The 18,628-nt window shown below is 34.9% G+C and overlaps 1 protein-coding gene across 12 annotated transcripts in view; it reads right to left on the minus strand.

Annotated features, from left to right (window-relative positions):
* MGAT4C (MGAT4 family member C) overlaps positions 1–18,628 on the minus strand; it is a 777,011-nt gene that overhangs the window by 287,366 nt on the left and 471,017 nt on the right. For 2 of the 12 annotated variants that reach the window (XM_051845735.2, XM_051845738.2), the window contains exon 1: positions 8,679–10,969. The exons of 8 other annotated variants lie outside the window; for them this stretch is intronic. The gene's annotated coding sequence lies outside the window, so the exon portion shown is untranslated. Of the gene's footprint in view, positions 1–8,678; positions 10,970–18,628 lie in introns of those variants that run through there. 2 more of the 12 variants (XM_008256864.4, XM_070052670.1) reach the window with 1 other exon arrangement.

Genomic DNA, 18,628 nt, shown 5'->3' on the forward strand with positions numbered 1-18,628 from the left:
TTTCAACAGACTGCACCCACAAAGACACATAAAGTATAGAGTACTGTTTGAGTAGTAGTTTTACCGTTAATTTTTATCTTTTCACTTCCTCCATTGTTGATCTATGAATACCTAAGAAAATCTTACAGCAAGGAGGGAGTGATGCAATGTTTCTTTCTATTTTCAATAATTACTAAACAGTTCCTAGGTTGCTCAAGGCATTTCTAAAACAAGTACAATAAGAGTTCATTCTTCTGGACCTTTCAGCTGATGCTAGTACAATACTAAAACATTTTGTAATTGGGGATCAGACAATTCCTATCCCTAACTGATACTTCCTCAAGGTTGTTGATAGTGAAAATAGCAAATAAATATTGACTTTGAGGACTAGTCCCAAAACTCTGGTATTCCCCTGAATAATTTCATGTGAGACACATTTTTTTTTTATTCTTTTAAAAGATGTTTTGAGAGGCATAGATACAAAAATGAGAGAGAAAAAGACAAAGAGATAGCTGACCCACTGATTCACTCTCCAAATGTCTACTATGGCTGTAACCAGGCCAGGCTGACCCTGGGAGCCAGGAATTCAAACCAGGTCTGCCATTTGGGTGTCAGGGACCAAACTACTTAACCCATTACCTACTGCTTCCTAGGGTGCACATTAGTGGGAAGTTGGAATTGGGAGCAAAGTCAGGACTCAGGCGTTATGATATGGGATGTGGGCTGCTCAACCAGCCTTTTAACCTCCATATCAAACACCCATCACACTCTTCTGTATTCTCAATTATCCACCACACTAGGGACTATCCATTTAAAAAAAAAATAAATAGAAAGAGAAATATAATAATAATTGAAATTATTCTCTTGGCCTTTGTTATTACATTGATGTGTCAGACTGCTTAAAATAGTTCCACATAATCTTGCCCCCAGGTTCTTTGGGGAAGCATTGCTCATTTACTCAATACCACAGTGATGATCTCATCACAGACACTTGGCAGTATTTAAAGTTTAAGCAATCTAATGGCAACCTCTAGCCACAGATTACAGCAATGTACTTATGACCAGCTGTCCTTCCTGGTTATTTACATTCAGTATTTGTTTCAATATTTAGCAGCCAGTTTTAGTTCTCCCTCACGCCTGCCTCTACTCTTGCTAAACCACTCATCCTTACCTGAGCCTGTTGAGTTTTCGCCTCTCATTTGGACTTTGTCCTTTCTGGAGTCTCCCCTTTCTGGAAGATCCATTGCTGCTCTGTACTTGGAAAACTCTGTACTTAGAAACTCAGCTAAAAGAAAACTTAATGTTTAAGACTTTCCTGTGTTTTACAGATAAAATAAGTCATCCTTTTTCTATTTCCCTGAGTACTTTTTGTGTATCTCTAATATAAAAAACTCATCACAATATATATAATTCTTTATAGCCAACTTTGTGTGATTCTCCGGTTTGTGGGTCCTTCGAAAGCAGCAGGGGTTTGTGGATAACTGTGTGCATGCATGCCTTAAGTGCACAATGATTGCGTGCCAATGCTGTAAATCCTTGTGAAATCAACCACAGTATTTAGAAGTAAAGAAAAAATATATTAGTAGAATGATTGGATTGTTCTTTTAGTTTTTCACATTCATTAACACCTTGATTCCATAACATTAAAAATTGTAGGAAAGTATGTAAATTTTTTTCTGTTTCTCTCCTGACAATATTGGGCATATGGTTGAGGTTCCATTAAAAAAAAAAGCAGGGCCGGCGCCAAGGCTCACTTGGTTACTCCTCTGCCTGCAGCACCGGTTCTAGTCCCAGTTGCTCCTCTTCCAGTCCATTTCTCTGCTGTGGCTCAGGAGGGCAGTGGAGGATGGCCAAAGTGTTTGGGTACCTGTACCTGAGTGGGAGACCAGGAAGAAGCACCTGGCTCCTGGCTTCAGCGTAGCTTTGTCCGTAGTGGCCATTTGGGGAGTGAACCAACAGAAGGAAGACCTTTCTCTCTGTCTCTCTCTCTCTCACTGACTATAACTCTACCTGTCAAATAAAAAAAGAAAAGCAAACTACCTTACTACTTACATGCACATAAATTCTGAAAACAATGATACTCTTACTTTGCCTTTAAGAGTAGCTTAAGAATACAGAACAACATGAGATAAGAGTTTCAACTTAATTCTAACAGCAGTGCATAGCTCAAATGAAACAATGAATTGTTGGGAAGAGGGAGATGTCTTCACAAATCAAATAAAACCTTTTATTGCTTCAGGTTTCAAACTTTCATTGAGTCATGAATATAAGAAAATAAGAAATAAAGGGCTGGCGCTGTGATGTAGTGGGTTGGTGTAGTGGGTTTAGCCGCCACCTCCAGTGCCACCATCCCTTATGGGCGCCTGTTCAAGTTCTGGATGCTCCACTTCTGATCCAGCTCTCTGCTGTGGCCTGGGAAAGCAGTAGAAGGTGGCCCAAGTCCTTGGGCCCCTGCACCCACATGGGAGACCTGGAGAAAGCTCCTGGTTCCTGGCTTTGGACCAGCACAGGTTCAGCTGTTGCGGCTGACTGAGGAGTGAACCAGTTGATATAAAACTCTCTCTCTCTCTCTCTCTCCTTCTCTCCCTGTGTAACTCTGACTTTCAAATAAATAAACAAATCTTTAAAAATAAATAAATAAAAGGTAAAAATAGTAGCATAGAGTAAAAGAAAATACAAAGACTTTCATTTACATTAATATTTACATTTCTATGTATATATGATACTTCACGCTGTCATATTTAGAATTTTTAAAAGGTTCCTAAAAGTTATTTAATGCACTTTTATATTATAAGTGCAAAATCTAAGATGTATAAGAAATCTTTCATGTATTACATGGTAAATCTATATCATTAAAATTTAATTATTATTAAATCATTAATATCATTAAAATTAAAATTTATTGAAATTAACATCAAATTCTAAGAATAATTAGTATGACAGGTTGCCACAGTTTCTGAATTTGTAGTCTAGTAGAGATTTTGTGTTGGTGAACGTCATATATTTTTAAGATACTAATTTATTTAGGAGGTAGAAAGACAGAGACAGAGACAGAACTCTCCTCTGTGGTTCTCTCTGCAAATGCCTTCAGCAGCTGAGGCTAGGCCAGGCCAACGCCAGGAACCAGAAATTCAATCTGAGTCTTCCACATGGGTGGGAGGGACCCAATCATTTGAGCTATTACCTACTGCCTCCCAGAGTGAACATTAGCAGAAAGTCGGATTCAGGACTAGTGTCAGGAATCAGGAGTAGAGCCAGGACCTAAACCCAGGCACTCAGATATGGGTTGCAGGTGTTTCAACCAGCAGCTTAACCACTAAGTTAAATACCTTTCCTGAATTTCAGTTTTTAATGACTCTGAATTGATTAACACACACACACACACACACACACACACACAATTCTAAACAAATCAGTAACAGTGAAAATATTATAATTTAGAGGCAACACTAATGGAGCACTTACTATATCCTAGACTTGTACTTGTTTTCAGTACTTGTAGGATTAGTTCACAAAATTTTCACAACTGTACGACATAGGTACTTTTAACTCTCCTATTTTTTTAACAAAAACAGGAAGACTTATACTCTGTTTGTACCTAAAACCACAGTGCATAGAAATTAACAAAAATATCTTTCAAAACATCTGTTATTTTCTTGCTCTACTGAGCAGAACTGCTGGTGAACTTGATTATAGAGTCTTCCGTACTTCAAGGTAAGGAAAGTTTCTGGAACTTCACTTCATACCATGCCTTTCTATCTATCACAGCAGCTTAATCATTCTCTACCTTACATTATAGGATTCCTTCAGTTCATGGTTTTAAGTACCGGTTATAAGTATGCAGTATGAGTACATATAATCAGTTTTAGCAAAAATACATTTTCCATATTGATCCAAATGTTGTAAAGAGTTTTAAAGTGTGCCATGGCAGATGGCAATGGGGCCACTTCCTTGTCAAGTCTGGAACCTCAATAATCTATATGCTCTGCTCAATTCTTTGCCACTGAAAGTAATATTACAGAAAGAAACTCCCAATCCTCTACTTTTAACAGAATTTAACATTGGACAAAATTTGATGTGAGTTTGTTTCCATTATCATAAAATATCAAAATCATTAGATAAAAATAGCTAAATACCAAGCCCAGCACTTACTAAACTTGACAAAACATCAACTGCTAAATAACCACGGGTTACAATTACATCTTATGCTGTTCTAATGTCTACAAGCTTCTCTGTTTCTGTTCTGAAGGGCATAGGTGAGTATTTATAATTTATTAACCTCTGAAAAGGCACCTTCTAGGCCAAGGCTTCTGAGGAAGAGTGAAAGCCCGATAAAAAAAATTACATCCATATTCATAATTATTGAATTCTAATTTCATTCCTTTGTTCTGCCCATTTCAAATGGATATTATTACTAAAGGGCATAAGTTCAAGGCTATTAATTTTTTATTATGTAATATAAGAGTAAAACATTTTTGCTAAATCAAGTGTGTTCAGGTAACTTTGAATTGTTTTTGCAATTTATAGGTGTGTCAGAAGATACTTTTAAGTGGCTAATTAAATAATACTATCTAAAATAATTTAACTGATAGTTTCTATGTATAGATTGATTTTTCTCTGAGAAGATTATACGTAAGGTCTTCTTTTTCCATTTCAAATCACTCTCTATAAATAAATTCAATAGACAGTAAACTGCACTCTTGGTTCAACTGTCCTTAAAACTAGTACATATCTATGCCAATGTATTGAAAATAATCTTAAACTGGATATCCCCTTTTGTTTGCTTATCCAAATCCAAACTACAAATAATTGGAAGATACTAACTTTATTAATGAAAAGATAAGATTCCTCCATTTCCCATTCTTCTATTTATCTCTATAAACACTACCAAAAGCCAAACAACTATATACTGGATGAACTATTATCACCAAGAATTTTACTGGAAAGTAGAAGATTAACACAAAGCTAGATTTGCTTATATATACACTCTACATATAAATTTTGTCCAAAAATGCTTGATGGTGTTCCTGAAATCCACTATACATTATTTTATTTTTGTGATAATGCAGCGATCAAGTATGCTACAAAATAATCAATAGACATGTTCATGAAATCCAAACATGCAGTATGTACAGGTCTATTTTAGTTTGGAACACACCTAAGAACTTACAGAAACACACAAAATGCATTTAAGTTCATTCATGAACTCAAGTTTTCCAGTTCTTAGAAATGTTTTCAGTTTTAGTCAAATCACACCTTAAAATTAACTCTATATTTGGCCGGCGCCGCGGCTCACTAGGCTAATCCTCTGCCTTTCGGCGCCGGCACACCAGGTTCTAGTCCCGGTCGGGGCGCCGGATTCTGTCCCGGTTGCCCCTCTTCCAGGCCAGCTCTCTGCTGTAGCCAGGGAGTGCAGTGGAGGATGGCCCAAGTGCTTGGGCCCTGCACCCCATGGGAGACCAGGAGAAGCACCTGGCTCCTGCCATCGGATCAGCGCAGTGCGCCGGCCGTGGCGGCCATTGGAGGGTGAACCAATGGCAAAAGGAAGACCTTTCTCTCTGTCTCTCTCTCTCACTGCCCACTCTGCCTGTCAAAAAAATAAATAAATAAATAAAAAATAAAAAATAAAAAAAATTAACTCTATATTTGTGGTAATTTAAAGAGGGACCTAGTCAGATGGAATGAAAAATATTTAATATATACAAGGATAGAATCATTTACATAGGCAGTTTTAAATACCAAGTACCTAGAAGAGTGTTTGGCACAGAGTAGAAAAAGACTTAGTAACTAGTTAGATATCCAGAAAATGGAGAGAGGACTACAGGAATGGAGAGACTTACTGGTTGCAGACATCAAAATTTGTTAGCTATTTTTGAGTCTCAACTCCTCCACTTACCAATTTATTTACTGGGTAGATTGTTGGCAACAAGTTGCAAATTATTAACCTCTGTTTTCTAGCTGCATAATTTCACTTACATTATCTCAGACTGTTAATAATGAAAGATATTTTGTCCATAAAAATACTTTTTAAGCTTTAAAATACATATAAACAATGTACTTATACACATAAAATACACACCTAAATTTCCATACATTCACATAATAATATTAGCCCAAGGTGTTTAAGATGTTATCACATTTATGGTATCTTCTACCTTAAGTAAAAAGTTGGCCTTGGGAACTTAGAATTAGCATAATGGTCAAGACAAGCAAAGAATTAATGTTATATTCAAGTTCCTGAACTAAGAAACTAGAAAATCAAATGGTACTATGCATTCAGTCATTAGAAGAAAATGAAGGGTCTTATATTAAACTATATTCCAGGAAATAATTAAGGCATACAAAAAATCATCATTTTGAATAAGTAAAAACATATTTTGATGAACAATTTTCCTAAGAAATTAATATCTCACAGCATACATATACCTTCTGGGATATGCAGAAAACTTCAGAAAAGATAACAGGAATATTTGCATCACTAGGTACACCACATATGTACAGTGGATGAAATGATACAGAGAAGAATAATTTTTAAAAATCAAAAGAAGTCTTAACAATAGAATGACCTCCTAAGTCAGACAAGGGATACACACACATCACTACCTGCAGCATCACTTCTCACCCACATCACCCTGCAGTTGGAATCCTTCCTAAAGAGTTTGTGGCATAGGGGATTGTTGTTATCCCATAGATGTCTTTTTTAAAAGACATCAAATCAAATAGAAAACAAAAAGTTTCCATCAACAAAGTACATAAGCCGGGTAGGTCATATCAATGTATGCTGCATAATGTGGTTCAAGAAAAGCAAAGAGATAAGCAAATTAACACTATAATTACTACCAAAGCAGGCATTTGTGATCATAGAGGTTAAGACTCAGAGACCTCTTAAAGAGAAGAAAATGCAATTTAAAAGTCCAGATTGTTCATTGGCTGAGTAAGGTTTTCTTTACTGTGGACAGAATAACATAAATAGATTTTTAGAGGCTGAATTGTTGGGAAACAACCACTTTTCCTTTGGTCAAGATTGATCACCTGTGAAAATGACAGCGTCAATACCGCGGGGTTATTCAATTTCACTTTAAGTACTTAGGGGGAGAAAATAAACAAGCTTCATTACAAAGCTGTGAATCTTTATGCTGTTATGTTCATACTATTAAACTTTCGTTCTGAAATTCATATAATATCTCAATGTAAATTTCCTGGAGAAAAAACGTACTCTGGATGTATATGTGTGAGCTTTTGAAGTTGGGTTGATTATATATTGCTTTTCCTGAGACAACAAGCTGAGTTCTTTGAATCCCATTAATACACACCTGACACTTTCTATACGCTCAGTTTTGTCCAGACCTGAATTGACTGAGAGAGACAAATCGAACAACAGTAATGTCAAGAGCTTCCAAGCAGGACTGGGCTAGCAGAAGATCCAAATGTGTGACATAGCTGAGAAATCCCTGCTGTCTTTAAGTACAACTTGAGCACCTCCAAATTCTGATTTCTAATTTTCAAAACTGCTGGTTTGCAAAGGCAGAAGTATACTATGTTAAAGGCAGAGGGAAGATAAATCCGAAAAGTATAAGCATATCTAAGCTCAGTGGACAGATCATTATTCAAAAGTTTTAGTAGCCTACTGAAATAGAAAAGCTATTAAAAGAACACGTAAATAAATAACACCTGTTATTTTTCTATCTTTATTTCATTAATAAACTGTTTAAAATAACAATAATCTATTGACTTTTATCATAATAATAAGCACCATGTAAAGAGTTAAAAATGTTTTTGAATTCTTCACTCAGTAGCATATACACATTCTCAGCCAATTAAAAGCTTTTCGTGTATCTGATTTTTCAAGAACCGTCAGATTCACTCACCTACACCAACAGCAGTTCAAAATCTGAAAACAGATATGTTTTAGAACAATATTACAAAGATGCTTAGATATAAATGTTGCCACTTACAAGTGATTAAATCATCTAAAGCTTTATTTTCAAGATTTAAGTGTTTTGAGGACTTACACTCCACAGGATTTTCTAGGCGTTCAGAAGCAATCACTGCACTAAATTTTTAACATCTTTTAATGTTTTCTTTTTTTGGGGGCGGGGGGAGGTTTCCTCTGTTCCTGAAAATTATTTGCTCTCATCATCTCCCTGGGTTGAAATGATAAATACGAACATAAAGTGCTACAACTTCGTTTCAGAAGCAAAAGATTTTGCTCACCTGGTATATTTTGTTTTTCCTGTATAGACACAACTTTGGAAAACTGTCCCAAGGAACTATCATTTAACAATTAGAAACTTTGGCTCATTTTAAATTTATAGCAACATGACTTGGTCATTCATTTCTACTTCTACTAGTAACAGCAAAATATAAAGAAATGAAGCAGAGGAGTATACATACACACATAAGATTTTTAAAACAGTCAAAATAACACTTCTGTAGCAACATTTACTTTCCTTGTACTGAAGAAAAGCTGAATTTACCTGCCATTCATTCTACAATGCAAATTAGTTTCTCAGGTACACATTTGCAATCTCTTTTCCAATTCATTTTGCTAAATCCACATTTCCTTTTAATAACATTTAAACATTGCTCTGATTAAAAGCCTACCAGACAGTAATCCTGTTCGGCCCTTCCACTATTTCCTCTGTGAGGCACATTTACCTTTATTTTGAAACAGAAGGTAAAACAGAAGAGGCTCTTACCAGAGAAAGAGAAAACAATTCGTTCAGCTACATCCAACAGTGCTCTGTGCAGCCTGGCAGCCTGAGTGATCCTTGGGCCTCACACAAAAGCAAGATAATTGGCTCTCAATGAAGAGATGTAAACATCCATCATAACAGCACTGGGGCTGAAACTGAACGCTACCTTAGCTGTTCTATGTACTCCGCCTGGAAGATGATGTCACAAACATCAACTGGGTGTACTCTCATTGGCTTCTGTTACCTGGAATCATATCTTAACCCTAAACTGTCAGCTGCAAATTGAAATGCTCATCTCTGACTACAGTTTCTGCTGAAAAGCAGAGTGAAAGTAACGTCGAGTTCCTGGAGAATCACAAACTGAAAATGCTGTGCCCCAGATAGCCTAAGACATATTTACCTAATTTATTAAAATGTGTGACAATTTGATTTTTCAAGTCTGTTTATTAAATAACAGTATTCATGAATATGAAAGTAAAAGAGCAACATAATCCTAGAGTAGAATCTTAAATTTTCTAATTACTTTACATTGATTTCATAGTACTATCCCGTGAGATTTATGAAAGTAGGATTCAGAAATATTACAATGTAGACAATTATAAAGTGTAATTTTCAATCAGTTCAGTCAGAGTAGTTATCTGTATTTTTAAAGCTTTTAATAAAAATACAAACATGGAAATGCATTTTGGTCTCTAAATGTTAAATAACATCTCCAAATTTATGGGTAATAAGCTTAATGTATGAGATATTAAAATATAACATCACTGAAATGATAATGTTAACTATTGTTTTTTAAAGAGTAATTTAAAAGTCACTAGAACTATAGGCAATCCCATTTCAGTAATCGAAAGCTACTTTATGATATAGTACTGTTCTCTTTGAGTACAAACAGGGAATAATTATCCATCTCTTACCTTCTATCTTGACAAAAGCCCCAGATTTCTCCCCAGGCTTAAGTCCAGTGGGAGAGGAGGATAATGGGCTAAGCTGGTTGCAGCAGCTTGCTGCCGGAGGGACAAAACTACAATCACCTTGAAATATACCCAAGCTTTCCCCACCAAAAGGAGCTGTCAGCCGCATCACTGTGAGATGCAAGAATTACCAGAGCTATTCAATGACCAAACTCCTTCTAAATCCAGCACAGCCATATCCCAGGGCAAGCCCTTTGAAAGCTGTGCAGCTCAGCATGCAAACAGTATCAGCACCTGGAGAGTGAGTGAGGAAATTTGCTTCATTCATCCCCATCTTTAGGGAACGGAAATTCACCAACAATGCACTTGTATGCCTTTGTGTTGGTTCATTTCCTTCTGAATATTGGATTCAGGGCAAATACTTGTTATAATCCCTCCACATTTCCAGTGACAGAAAATTACTTTTACTGGATGACTTCAATAAGAATTCTAAGAGTTGATAACATGAAAAGACAGTCTTATAGACAGTACATTCAAAATTTCCTCCCAAGTTCTAACTTCCATGATCATTGGCTTATTTGATTTTTCTTAATAGCAAATTAGTGTGTGAAATATAGGCAAGATTTCTGATTGAGATTCAAAAGATCTAGCCTGCAATTCTCATTCTACCACCTATTAGCTCTTCAGAATTTTAGAAATTTACCATGTTTCATATATTGAATGAGAATGACAATTCTACCTACAGAAAAATTGATACAGGGATCAGATGATGCAAACTATGGAAACTTGTTATATAAAATGGAAACAAAAATATGTTATAATTAATACAACATTTTATGGAAAAAGATCAAATATGTTAGGTTCAATAATATTTGGTAGACTTAAAAATTAAACATATTTCAGTGCTCTCAAAATAATGACAAAAGAAATATTATCTTAAATTCTTAAAGTTTCAATTGGAAAATAATGTTGCAGATTAAGTTGGTTTATAACACTGAATGAGTCAGGGGTCTTTATTTATTTCTTCAAGTTTTTGACCTTCCCAGAATTTTTCAGAATTTAATCATATTAGTCAAGTGCAAGATTCCAGACTCGAAAAGACTTATTTGTCAAAGTATACTTTGGGCCAATGTTAAAGACACTGTTCATTTATATATGCCTAAAAACATGGACATTTGGATAGAAATGTGCACAAAAAAAGTGTCATTGCATGCAAAGTGGCATAAAATTGAATTACAGATCAGAAAGATGAATTTGGACAATGGGAATGTCAACTGTATTTCTGGTAGACAAATGATAATGCTAGGATATTGTAATTGCTGGGAGGATATGTCATGAAGAAAATAATTGTTTATAAAATATGTTTTTATATTCATATATTCCATAAAATTTTAATGATATAAATATTTAATGGCAGAGATAGATAACTAGCAAAATTAAATTATATCACATTGCACAAAGTAAGCACACTGATGCACATATGATTCAGTAAATGTTTAAAGATAAATACATATTCTAATGACTTTAATACACAATTTGTAGCCTTTCTGCCTTTGTTTTGCATTTGTTTAGGGGCCAGATGTCACATAAACTGGCTTAAAGAAATGGGCCACAGTGAATATCAGAAATACAAATAATCCTGGTGCTCTGCAAATTCATTAGTAAGTGATTATGTTAGTAAAGGTCCCTGGTTTTGTGTTACTAAAATACATAAATAAGATTTTTAAGCTATAGATCACATTTCAATATCAGTCTGTTAAGTCTGGAGTAGTTTTTATACATAACAAAAGAAAAAAATCCTATTTTCTTACAGTGGTAGTAGACACTGGAGATTAATGATGAATGGGATTTATGAAGTTGTTAGTGACTCTTTAGTAGTTTTCTTTAGGAAGTCAGAGATACTAAAGGCCAGGGCTTTATGTGATTTGTAGGATGTCCTTTTGAAGTCTAAAAATATTTTGCACATAAGTCTACTTATGTATCTAGGTTCAATATGAACACTGGTAAGAACATAAAAATGCTTACTGCTATCATAAAATAATATGTTAAGAAATGTAACCTGATTATATAATGTAAAGGAAAACTCAAAAGGTAAAATGGTTAGAACATTAAGAGATTGCAAGGACAATAAAAAGATGGTGTCATTTTTTGAGTATAGTCTTTCATATGTACAGGTAGAGAAGTAAAAATATATTTTTCTGGGTTTTAAAAATTATCTAATTTTATAAAGGAAAATAATAAATATTACATTTTAGAATGAGTTTACCAATATTATTAATTATATTCCTACAACTAGAATGAACAGCTAGCATTTGCGGATTCCAGAGAATATGAAATATTCTAACTTTAATAATATGTAAAGGATTAATATAAGGGCAAAAAATATCTATAAGACTGAGTACTTAATTTTAGCAAAATTATATTAGTGTGTGTCTTCTTACATGAAGAACATGAACTCTTCAAAAATATTATTGAAAACCAAGTAGAAGGTATTTTAGAGTTCAAATCAAGTAAATTTCAATTTTATTACTATACTTAAATACAATATATTTCCCAGGAGCTGAAATCATTGCAGTATTTAATTGCCTGACAATTATTTCTGTTACATCAATTTTGTGGTTAAACTAATTATTTATATTATCAAAACAAATCATCACTAGAGGCTAATTAAACTGGAGAAACCATCCTCCAGTGTTTCCCATCCTACATATTAATAAGGTTTAGGTTAATATTGACTTCAGAAAAAAAAGGAAAATGTCCTTCAGGTAATTATTTTATAGCTATAACTGAGGAATTTAAAGAAGTTTTAAACTATTGTGAACATTATTATTTGAGTGGTTAGAACTATTAGAATGCAGCATTTTATTATATTTTGCAATAACTCCAGGCCCATTACCTAGTTATCCACAAGATGGCAGCTCTGTTTGTGTGGCCACAGGCGCTCTTTTTTTTCTTTTCATTCACAGACATTCTTAACACACACATTTATCCTTTCATAACAATGCATAATATGTAAAGTATATTATGAACTTATCGATGTGAGTGATAATGTAATTTTTCAGCTTAAGTGGTGAAGGATAGGTATTTATCAAACCTATTGTGAAATAGGTATTATTTAAATCATCTTAAGATGTCTAATTTCTAAATATTGACTTTGGACTGGCACTATGTGCAAAAGCTTCTCAAATTTACTTCACAGAAGTTAGACTGTTTTGAAGAGACGGTGCTTACTTTATTTCATAAAGACTTAGGATGCTTTTTAAAAATCCAAACATATTTCAAAGGAACTGTGACTGTGAACCAATGGCAATTCACTGGCCCTGTAAGAATCACATTTTCCATCTAACTTATTCCAGGGATAACTAACCTCATAAGGCTATCTACATTTGACATTTCACCTGGATTTCTTTTTTATACTTAGTTATCATCATTGTCATTCTTTCCTTCTTTAAGTCTACTTTAAATCTATCATGTGGCAGTCTCAGAAAATTATCTTTATTTCTGTTTTCTGCACAAAATTTTGAAAACACTTGGAATTATTAGACCATCTCACTTTTCCTGTCTGAGAATGAAAAACCCCATGATGTGGCTCTTTGTTTATGTGTCATTAAATTTTATTCTGGAAAAAAAAGAGAAAATATTTAAATAAATGAGAAAAATGTTGTCTCCTTTTCTATGTGAAAGAAATATAAATTCTTAAATATTATGGTAAGAAGTTAAGGCTATTTTTGTGATTCAGCACTCTCTTTTTAAATGCAAACTGAAAACATTAACTTATCATTGAAGATATCTAAATTTAAGATACACCCTAATCTATGTGTTTAGTTTTCCTCTGAATGTTGTGGTGAATCTTTCTAAAAGGCCTAAAGATCTGTAGACAGAAAGATATATTTTTTATCATGCTCTTTCAACAACTATATCCAATACGTTTTTATAATGATGTATAGTTAAGGATATTTTACTTTCTTTTTTGAATTAACATTTTATGTATGATTTTTTAGATACCATATTCTTGTTTATATTATAGCCAAAGGCTTAATGAGTCACTAAATAAAGAATTCAACAAATAAAAAGTGAAAAGGCATCTATTCTGCTTTGTCACTGATACACAATTTTACAATTTCACTCGTTTTTTTTTTTTTTTTTTCATTTTAATTCCCCCTCCTTTGCCTCATGTTACCCAAATTACATAAAACCAAGGCCTACCACTTCCATCCTGATGAGTCAGGAACAACATTGATCTCAGAAATTCAGACCTGAAGTTAAAGTTTGATAGGGAGGTCGGAACACATTTTATATATTGCAGAAGAAAGGAGTTGTTCATGTAAACCCAACTGTGCTCAAAACATGGTTTCAAACTTAGGGTTGCTTTCAAAAGACACAGAGTGAAAGATCAATTGAAATATTAATGATTGCACGGTAACTTAGACCTAGAAGACTTCAGGTCTTTCAGAGGTGTCCACATGACCAGAAGTATTATGATGATTATAATAGTAAAAGAAAAAAGTACTATCACCATGATCACCAGTATACATGTTTAATTTGTGCTAGGCATTCTGCTTATCATCTTGCATGGATTATTTGATTTGATTTGGTTTGGTTTTATAACAGTGCTAGAAGATAGGTCAATGTCAAGAATGTTAACAGCTCTTAAATTTACACTGCAAGCCAGTATTTTTTCTGTCATATCTACTTATTTGAATCTCAGTTAGAAATTGCCAAAATTTAGAGTCCTAATCGAATTGCTTCAATAAGAATTTGTGAGTGTGGAAGGTGGGTGACACTCTTGTATGCCTCTCTGCCCCAGCAGGGCCGATGATTGACTGTTGCTGGCTTTAAAACTCACTGTCAAAACCTTTGAGAATTGACTTAAAGGTTTGCATGTGCTACATCAGACTTTTAAAAATAAGTAAAAAGTGTTCTAAAAAATCTCCAACAAAAATTGTGAATGTTTATGTCAAACAACAGTTTAGGGAATGAATACTAGAAAAATCTAGATCATTCCACTTCAGGTAATGAGACACATGTCACTTGTCTGGCAAGTTTGAGAAGGAACATGACATAGAGGCTAATCTTGTAGCAGGTTCATGATGGCTAAGGAAGACAAAAGGACTAATCAGGGGATCTGTACAAGGAGGCACTGATTCAATATTCAAAGATCTTGCAGCAATTCATCAGTTCCCATCTGGATGAAGAATTTCCCTGCATGTTTCTAGCAAAAGTGATGCCCTTTCTTAGCCACATCAAAATAGTCCTTTTCAAAGACTCAGAGAAGGGTACTTAAATGGATGTGGTGTATGGAGTGGAAAGAGAGCAGCACACATATTTGAGTAGGAATGGGTCCTGTGGAAAAAAAGAAAACCTTATGACAAAGATGAAAGTGTGATTTTTTTTTTTTATAGAATTTTAAGACTCCAAAGCCTTCTATTCATAAGAGCAAGTTTTGTGTCTGGCATCTGCCCTATTGTCACATTTTAATTGCTCTTATTCAAGTATACACCAGCACTGACATTTTTTAGAGTTAGGCATTAAGCAACAGTCTGTAACAAAGTGAGAATACTGTCTTATGTTATAGTCTCTAAGTTGAAGCACATGCATCTATTTATCTGTGTGTTACAATTAGGTAAATGTAGTAAAGGGTTTTAAATAAAGATTTCATAATTACTAGCAAACTGCTTATACATACTCACATCCATAAAGTTGTTTTAAATGTCTAATTTTGTACAATACCTGTACATAATAATCCTTTTTATCTGTGACTTTTTTCTCTATGTAGCTGATATCAAGTAATGCATCTCTTGTTATCCTTTAACAAGAATTATCCAGTAATAGCCTATGAGTCCCCAAATAAAAAAAAAACAAAAAACCAACAACAACAACAAAAAAACACCCTGGGTGCTCCTTTAGCCATTTTTAAGTGGTAAAATCATAGTCATAAGTTTGGGACATTATAGAGAGGCTGTAGGAATCTATGATCTCACAGCAGATCTTGGTTGACTCATTGTGCAGGAGCTCATTATGCAACTCAGTTCATGAAATCATCAAAGGAAAACAGTCACTCTAAAAGGCTTTGGAACTTCGCACTTTGTTAACAAAAATAACAATCGGTGTGACTGAAGTCTCTGTGATACAACTAGAAAAACTTATCTATCATCTCTGTCAGTCCATGCTTAAAACTCTAGATCTGGAAAATGCACTAGCCTTTTTCAGGCAAAACCAGAAAAAAAAAAAAGTCACTAAGTATCTGGTGAAAATGTTGGAGATAAGAAGAAATGTTTTTTTTTTTTCTTCCAGAGATTACATACTCCCGGTACAATTACTTTTCACTGTGACAAATAGAAAATCAAAACTGCTTGTAGATTGAAAGAGAGATAGTTCCACCTATCACCCTGAATTCAGAATCAACTAAGATGCTGGAAATAAACTCTTGACCAAAAATTTATCACACTTTTTTTTTTGTTTTTTGTTTTTTTAACAGGCCTTCGTGAAGTATACAATCTGACTTTTAGGTACTGTGTAATCTCTAAGTACCTGGCCAAGATTCCAAATCTTCCCCAGATTCTAGATCTCAGAATGAGTAAACCAATGGCTCTTTCCCTTGGATCAGGGTCAGGGCCCTTGAGCCTTTAAATTGTAGAAAGCAGAAGTGGGCTCTCTTTCTTTGTGGCTGGCCTGTGCCAAGTTTACTAAATTCTTCTCATGCTCAAATTTTACCCTTCACCCAGTGTTGTCCTGAGCATATAGTAATCTAAGCCTTTCATTAATTTCCAAATCATTTAAAAAATATTGCATTGGGGTCGGCACTGTGGCCCAGTGCGTTAAAGCCCCAGCCTAGAGCGCCAGCATCCCATATGGGCACCAGGTTCTAATCCCTGTTGCTGCTCTTCCAATCCAGCTCTCTGCTATGGCCTGGGAAAGTAATAAAAGATGGCCCAAGTCTTTGGGCCCTTGCACCAGTGTGGGAGACCTGGAGAAACTCCTGACTCCTGACTTTGGATCCGCTCAGCTCAGGCTATTGCGAGCATTTGGGGAGTGAACCAGCGAATGGAAGACCTCTCTCTCTGCATCTACCTCTCTCTGTTAGTCTTTCAAATAAAAAAAAAATTTAAATATACTGCATCATCCTTTGTTTAGTCTTCCCTATACAGTCTGTAAAAAAATTGACTCATATTTCACTCCACACAGTTTTTTATAACTAAAATCATGGTATCGGCCAAAAAATCCCTCAGTCCCCTCACAATGATTCTTTCTTTATTGGAGACAGATCATAATGTTTTGTCATATGTAATTAATAAAGTGAAAATCCCAAAAGCACACATATTTTGGTGCTGAAAATACCCATGAGGGGTCAGCAAAATTAATGAAAAAGATGCACATTAAAGGAAATTTTTGGTAATTTTAAACTGCTGGCAGTAAAGGAAAGATCCTGCAAGTCTGACATGAAAAACAATCAGATTACATAAACATTTCAGGAATTAGGGGCCAGTGTCTGGTGTTGTGGCCTAGTGGGTTAAGCTGTCCTTGTGATACCAGCATCCCATATTAGAGCATGAGTCCCAGCTGCCCTGCTTCTGATACAGCTCCCTGCTAATGCACCTGGGGAAGTAGAGGAAGATGGCCCAAGTGCTTTGGACCTTGCCACCCCTATGAGAAATGTGTATGGAGTTCCAAGCTCCTGGCTTTGGTCCAGTCCAGCCCTGGAATTTGGGGTGTTTTGGGGGAGTAAACCAGTAGATGAAGGGTCTCTTTCTCACACCATATGTGTCACTCTGCCTTTCAAATACATGTTTTTAAATATAATTCATGAATCAGATTAGACCATCACCAAATTTCTCAACAGCAAAGTGAGAATAGAACAGTGGATGCTTAAAAATATACTTTCAATACAGACATTTATGCCTATCCACCTTACCAACTAAAGATGAAATAATATCTCATGGCGTCTTCGCACATGAAAATGCATAGCAATGTGACCTTCATACCCTTTGTCATAAAGAAGTTGCAGGATGTCTCCCACCAAAGCTATGGGTAAAGAAAGAGGAAGACGTGAGTTCAGGAAATAGGTATAACACTCAAGGGAAACCATGTGGATTTTCTAGTTAATGGTGATGGAAGGAGCTCAACATGGTAACTAGGTAGCAAGGTTGGACAACAATCAATATAAATTAGAAATAAGGTTGACATTTCTAGGAAATATATTCAAACAAAAAGTAACTATAAAGAAATAAAATTGGGTCCAGCTTGGTGGTATAGCAAATTAATTCACCCCTTGCAATGCTGGTATCCAATATGGTCATTGGTTTCAATTTAAGCTACTTGATTTCCAGTCCAGCTGCCTGTTAATGCAACTGAGAAAACAGTGGAAGGTGGCCCAAGTGCTTGGAACCCTGCACCCATGTGGGAAAGCTAGATGAAACTCCTGGCCTCTGAATTCAACCTAGCCCAGCCCTGGCCATGGGGACATTTGGGAAGTGAACCAGTGGATCTATATCTCTCTGCCTCTCCCTCTTTCTGAAATTTTACCTTTCAAATAAATAAATTTTTTCTTAAAATAAGAAATAAAACTGACAGATTATTTGATGTGTTTGAATATACTAAAGAGAACTTCATTTTTCTGAGTGCATTTAAATCTACTTTAGACAAAGGGAAATGGAAATCTAAGTAACTAAACCAAACAAACTACAAAAAACTCTGAGGTATTTATTAAGGCAAGGAAAACTAAAAGTATTTAAAGGGAGAAAATTTACTACTACTGCTACTACTACTATTACAACAAACCTGTATATTTGTTTCAAATTTAAAATTCAATGTAACTAGTAGGGAAAAGTAGGAGACACCAAAGGCTAAGATATTATACTCATGTTTTAAAGCAACTGAAGAATCAAATGTATAAAGCATATACTATTCATATATTAATGAAATATTATTAAGATTAAATCCTGTTGCTCCATTTGTTGAGAAATTACTTAACCACTGGATAAGTCAATACTCCTGCTCTGCTGTTAACCAAGTTAGGAAAATGCTAGGATATGCAACATGTAC

The sequence above is a fragment of the Oryctolagus cuniculus genome, chromosome 11, assembly GCF_964237555.1.
Source record: "Oryctolagus cuniculus chromosome 11, mOryCun1.1, whole genome shotgun sequence".
Lineage (NCBI taxonomy): Eukaryota > Metazoa > Chordata > Mammalia > Lagomorpha > Leporidae > Oryctolagus > Oryctolagus cuniculus.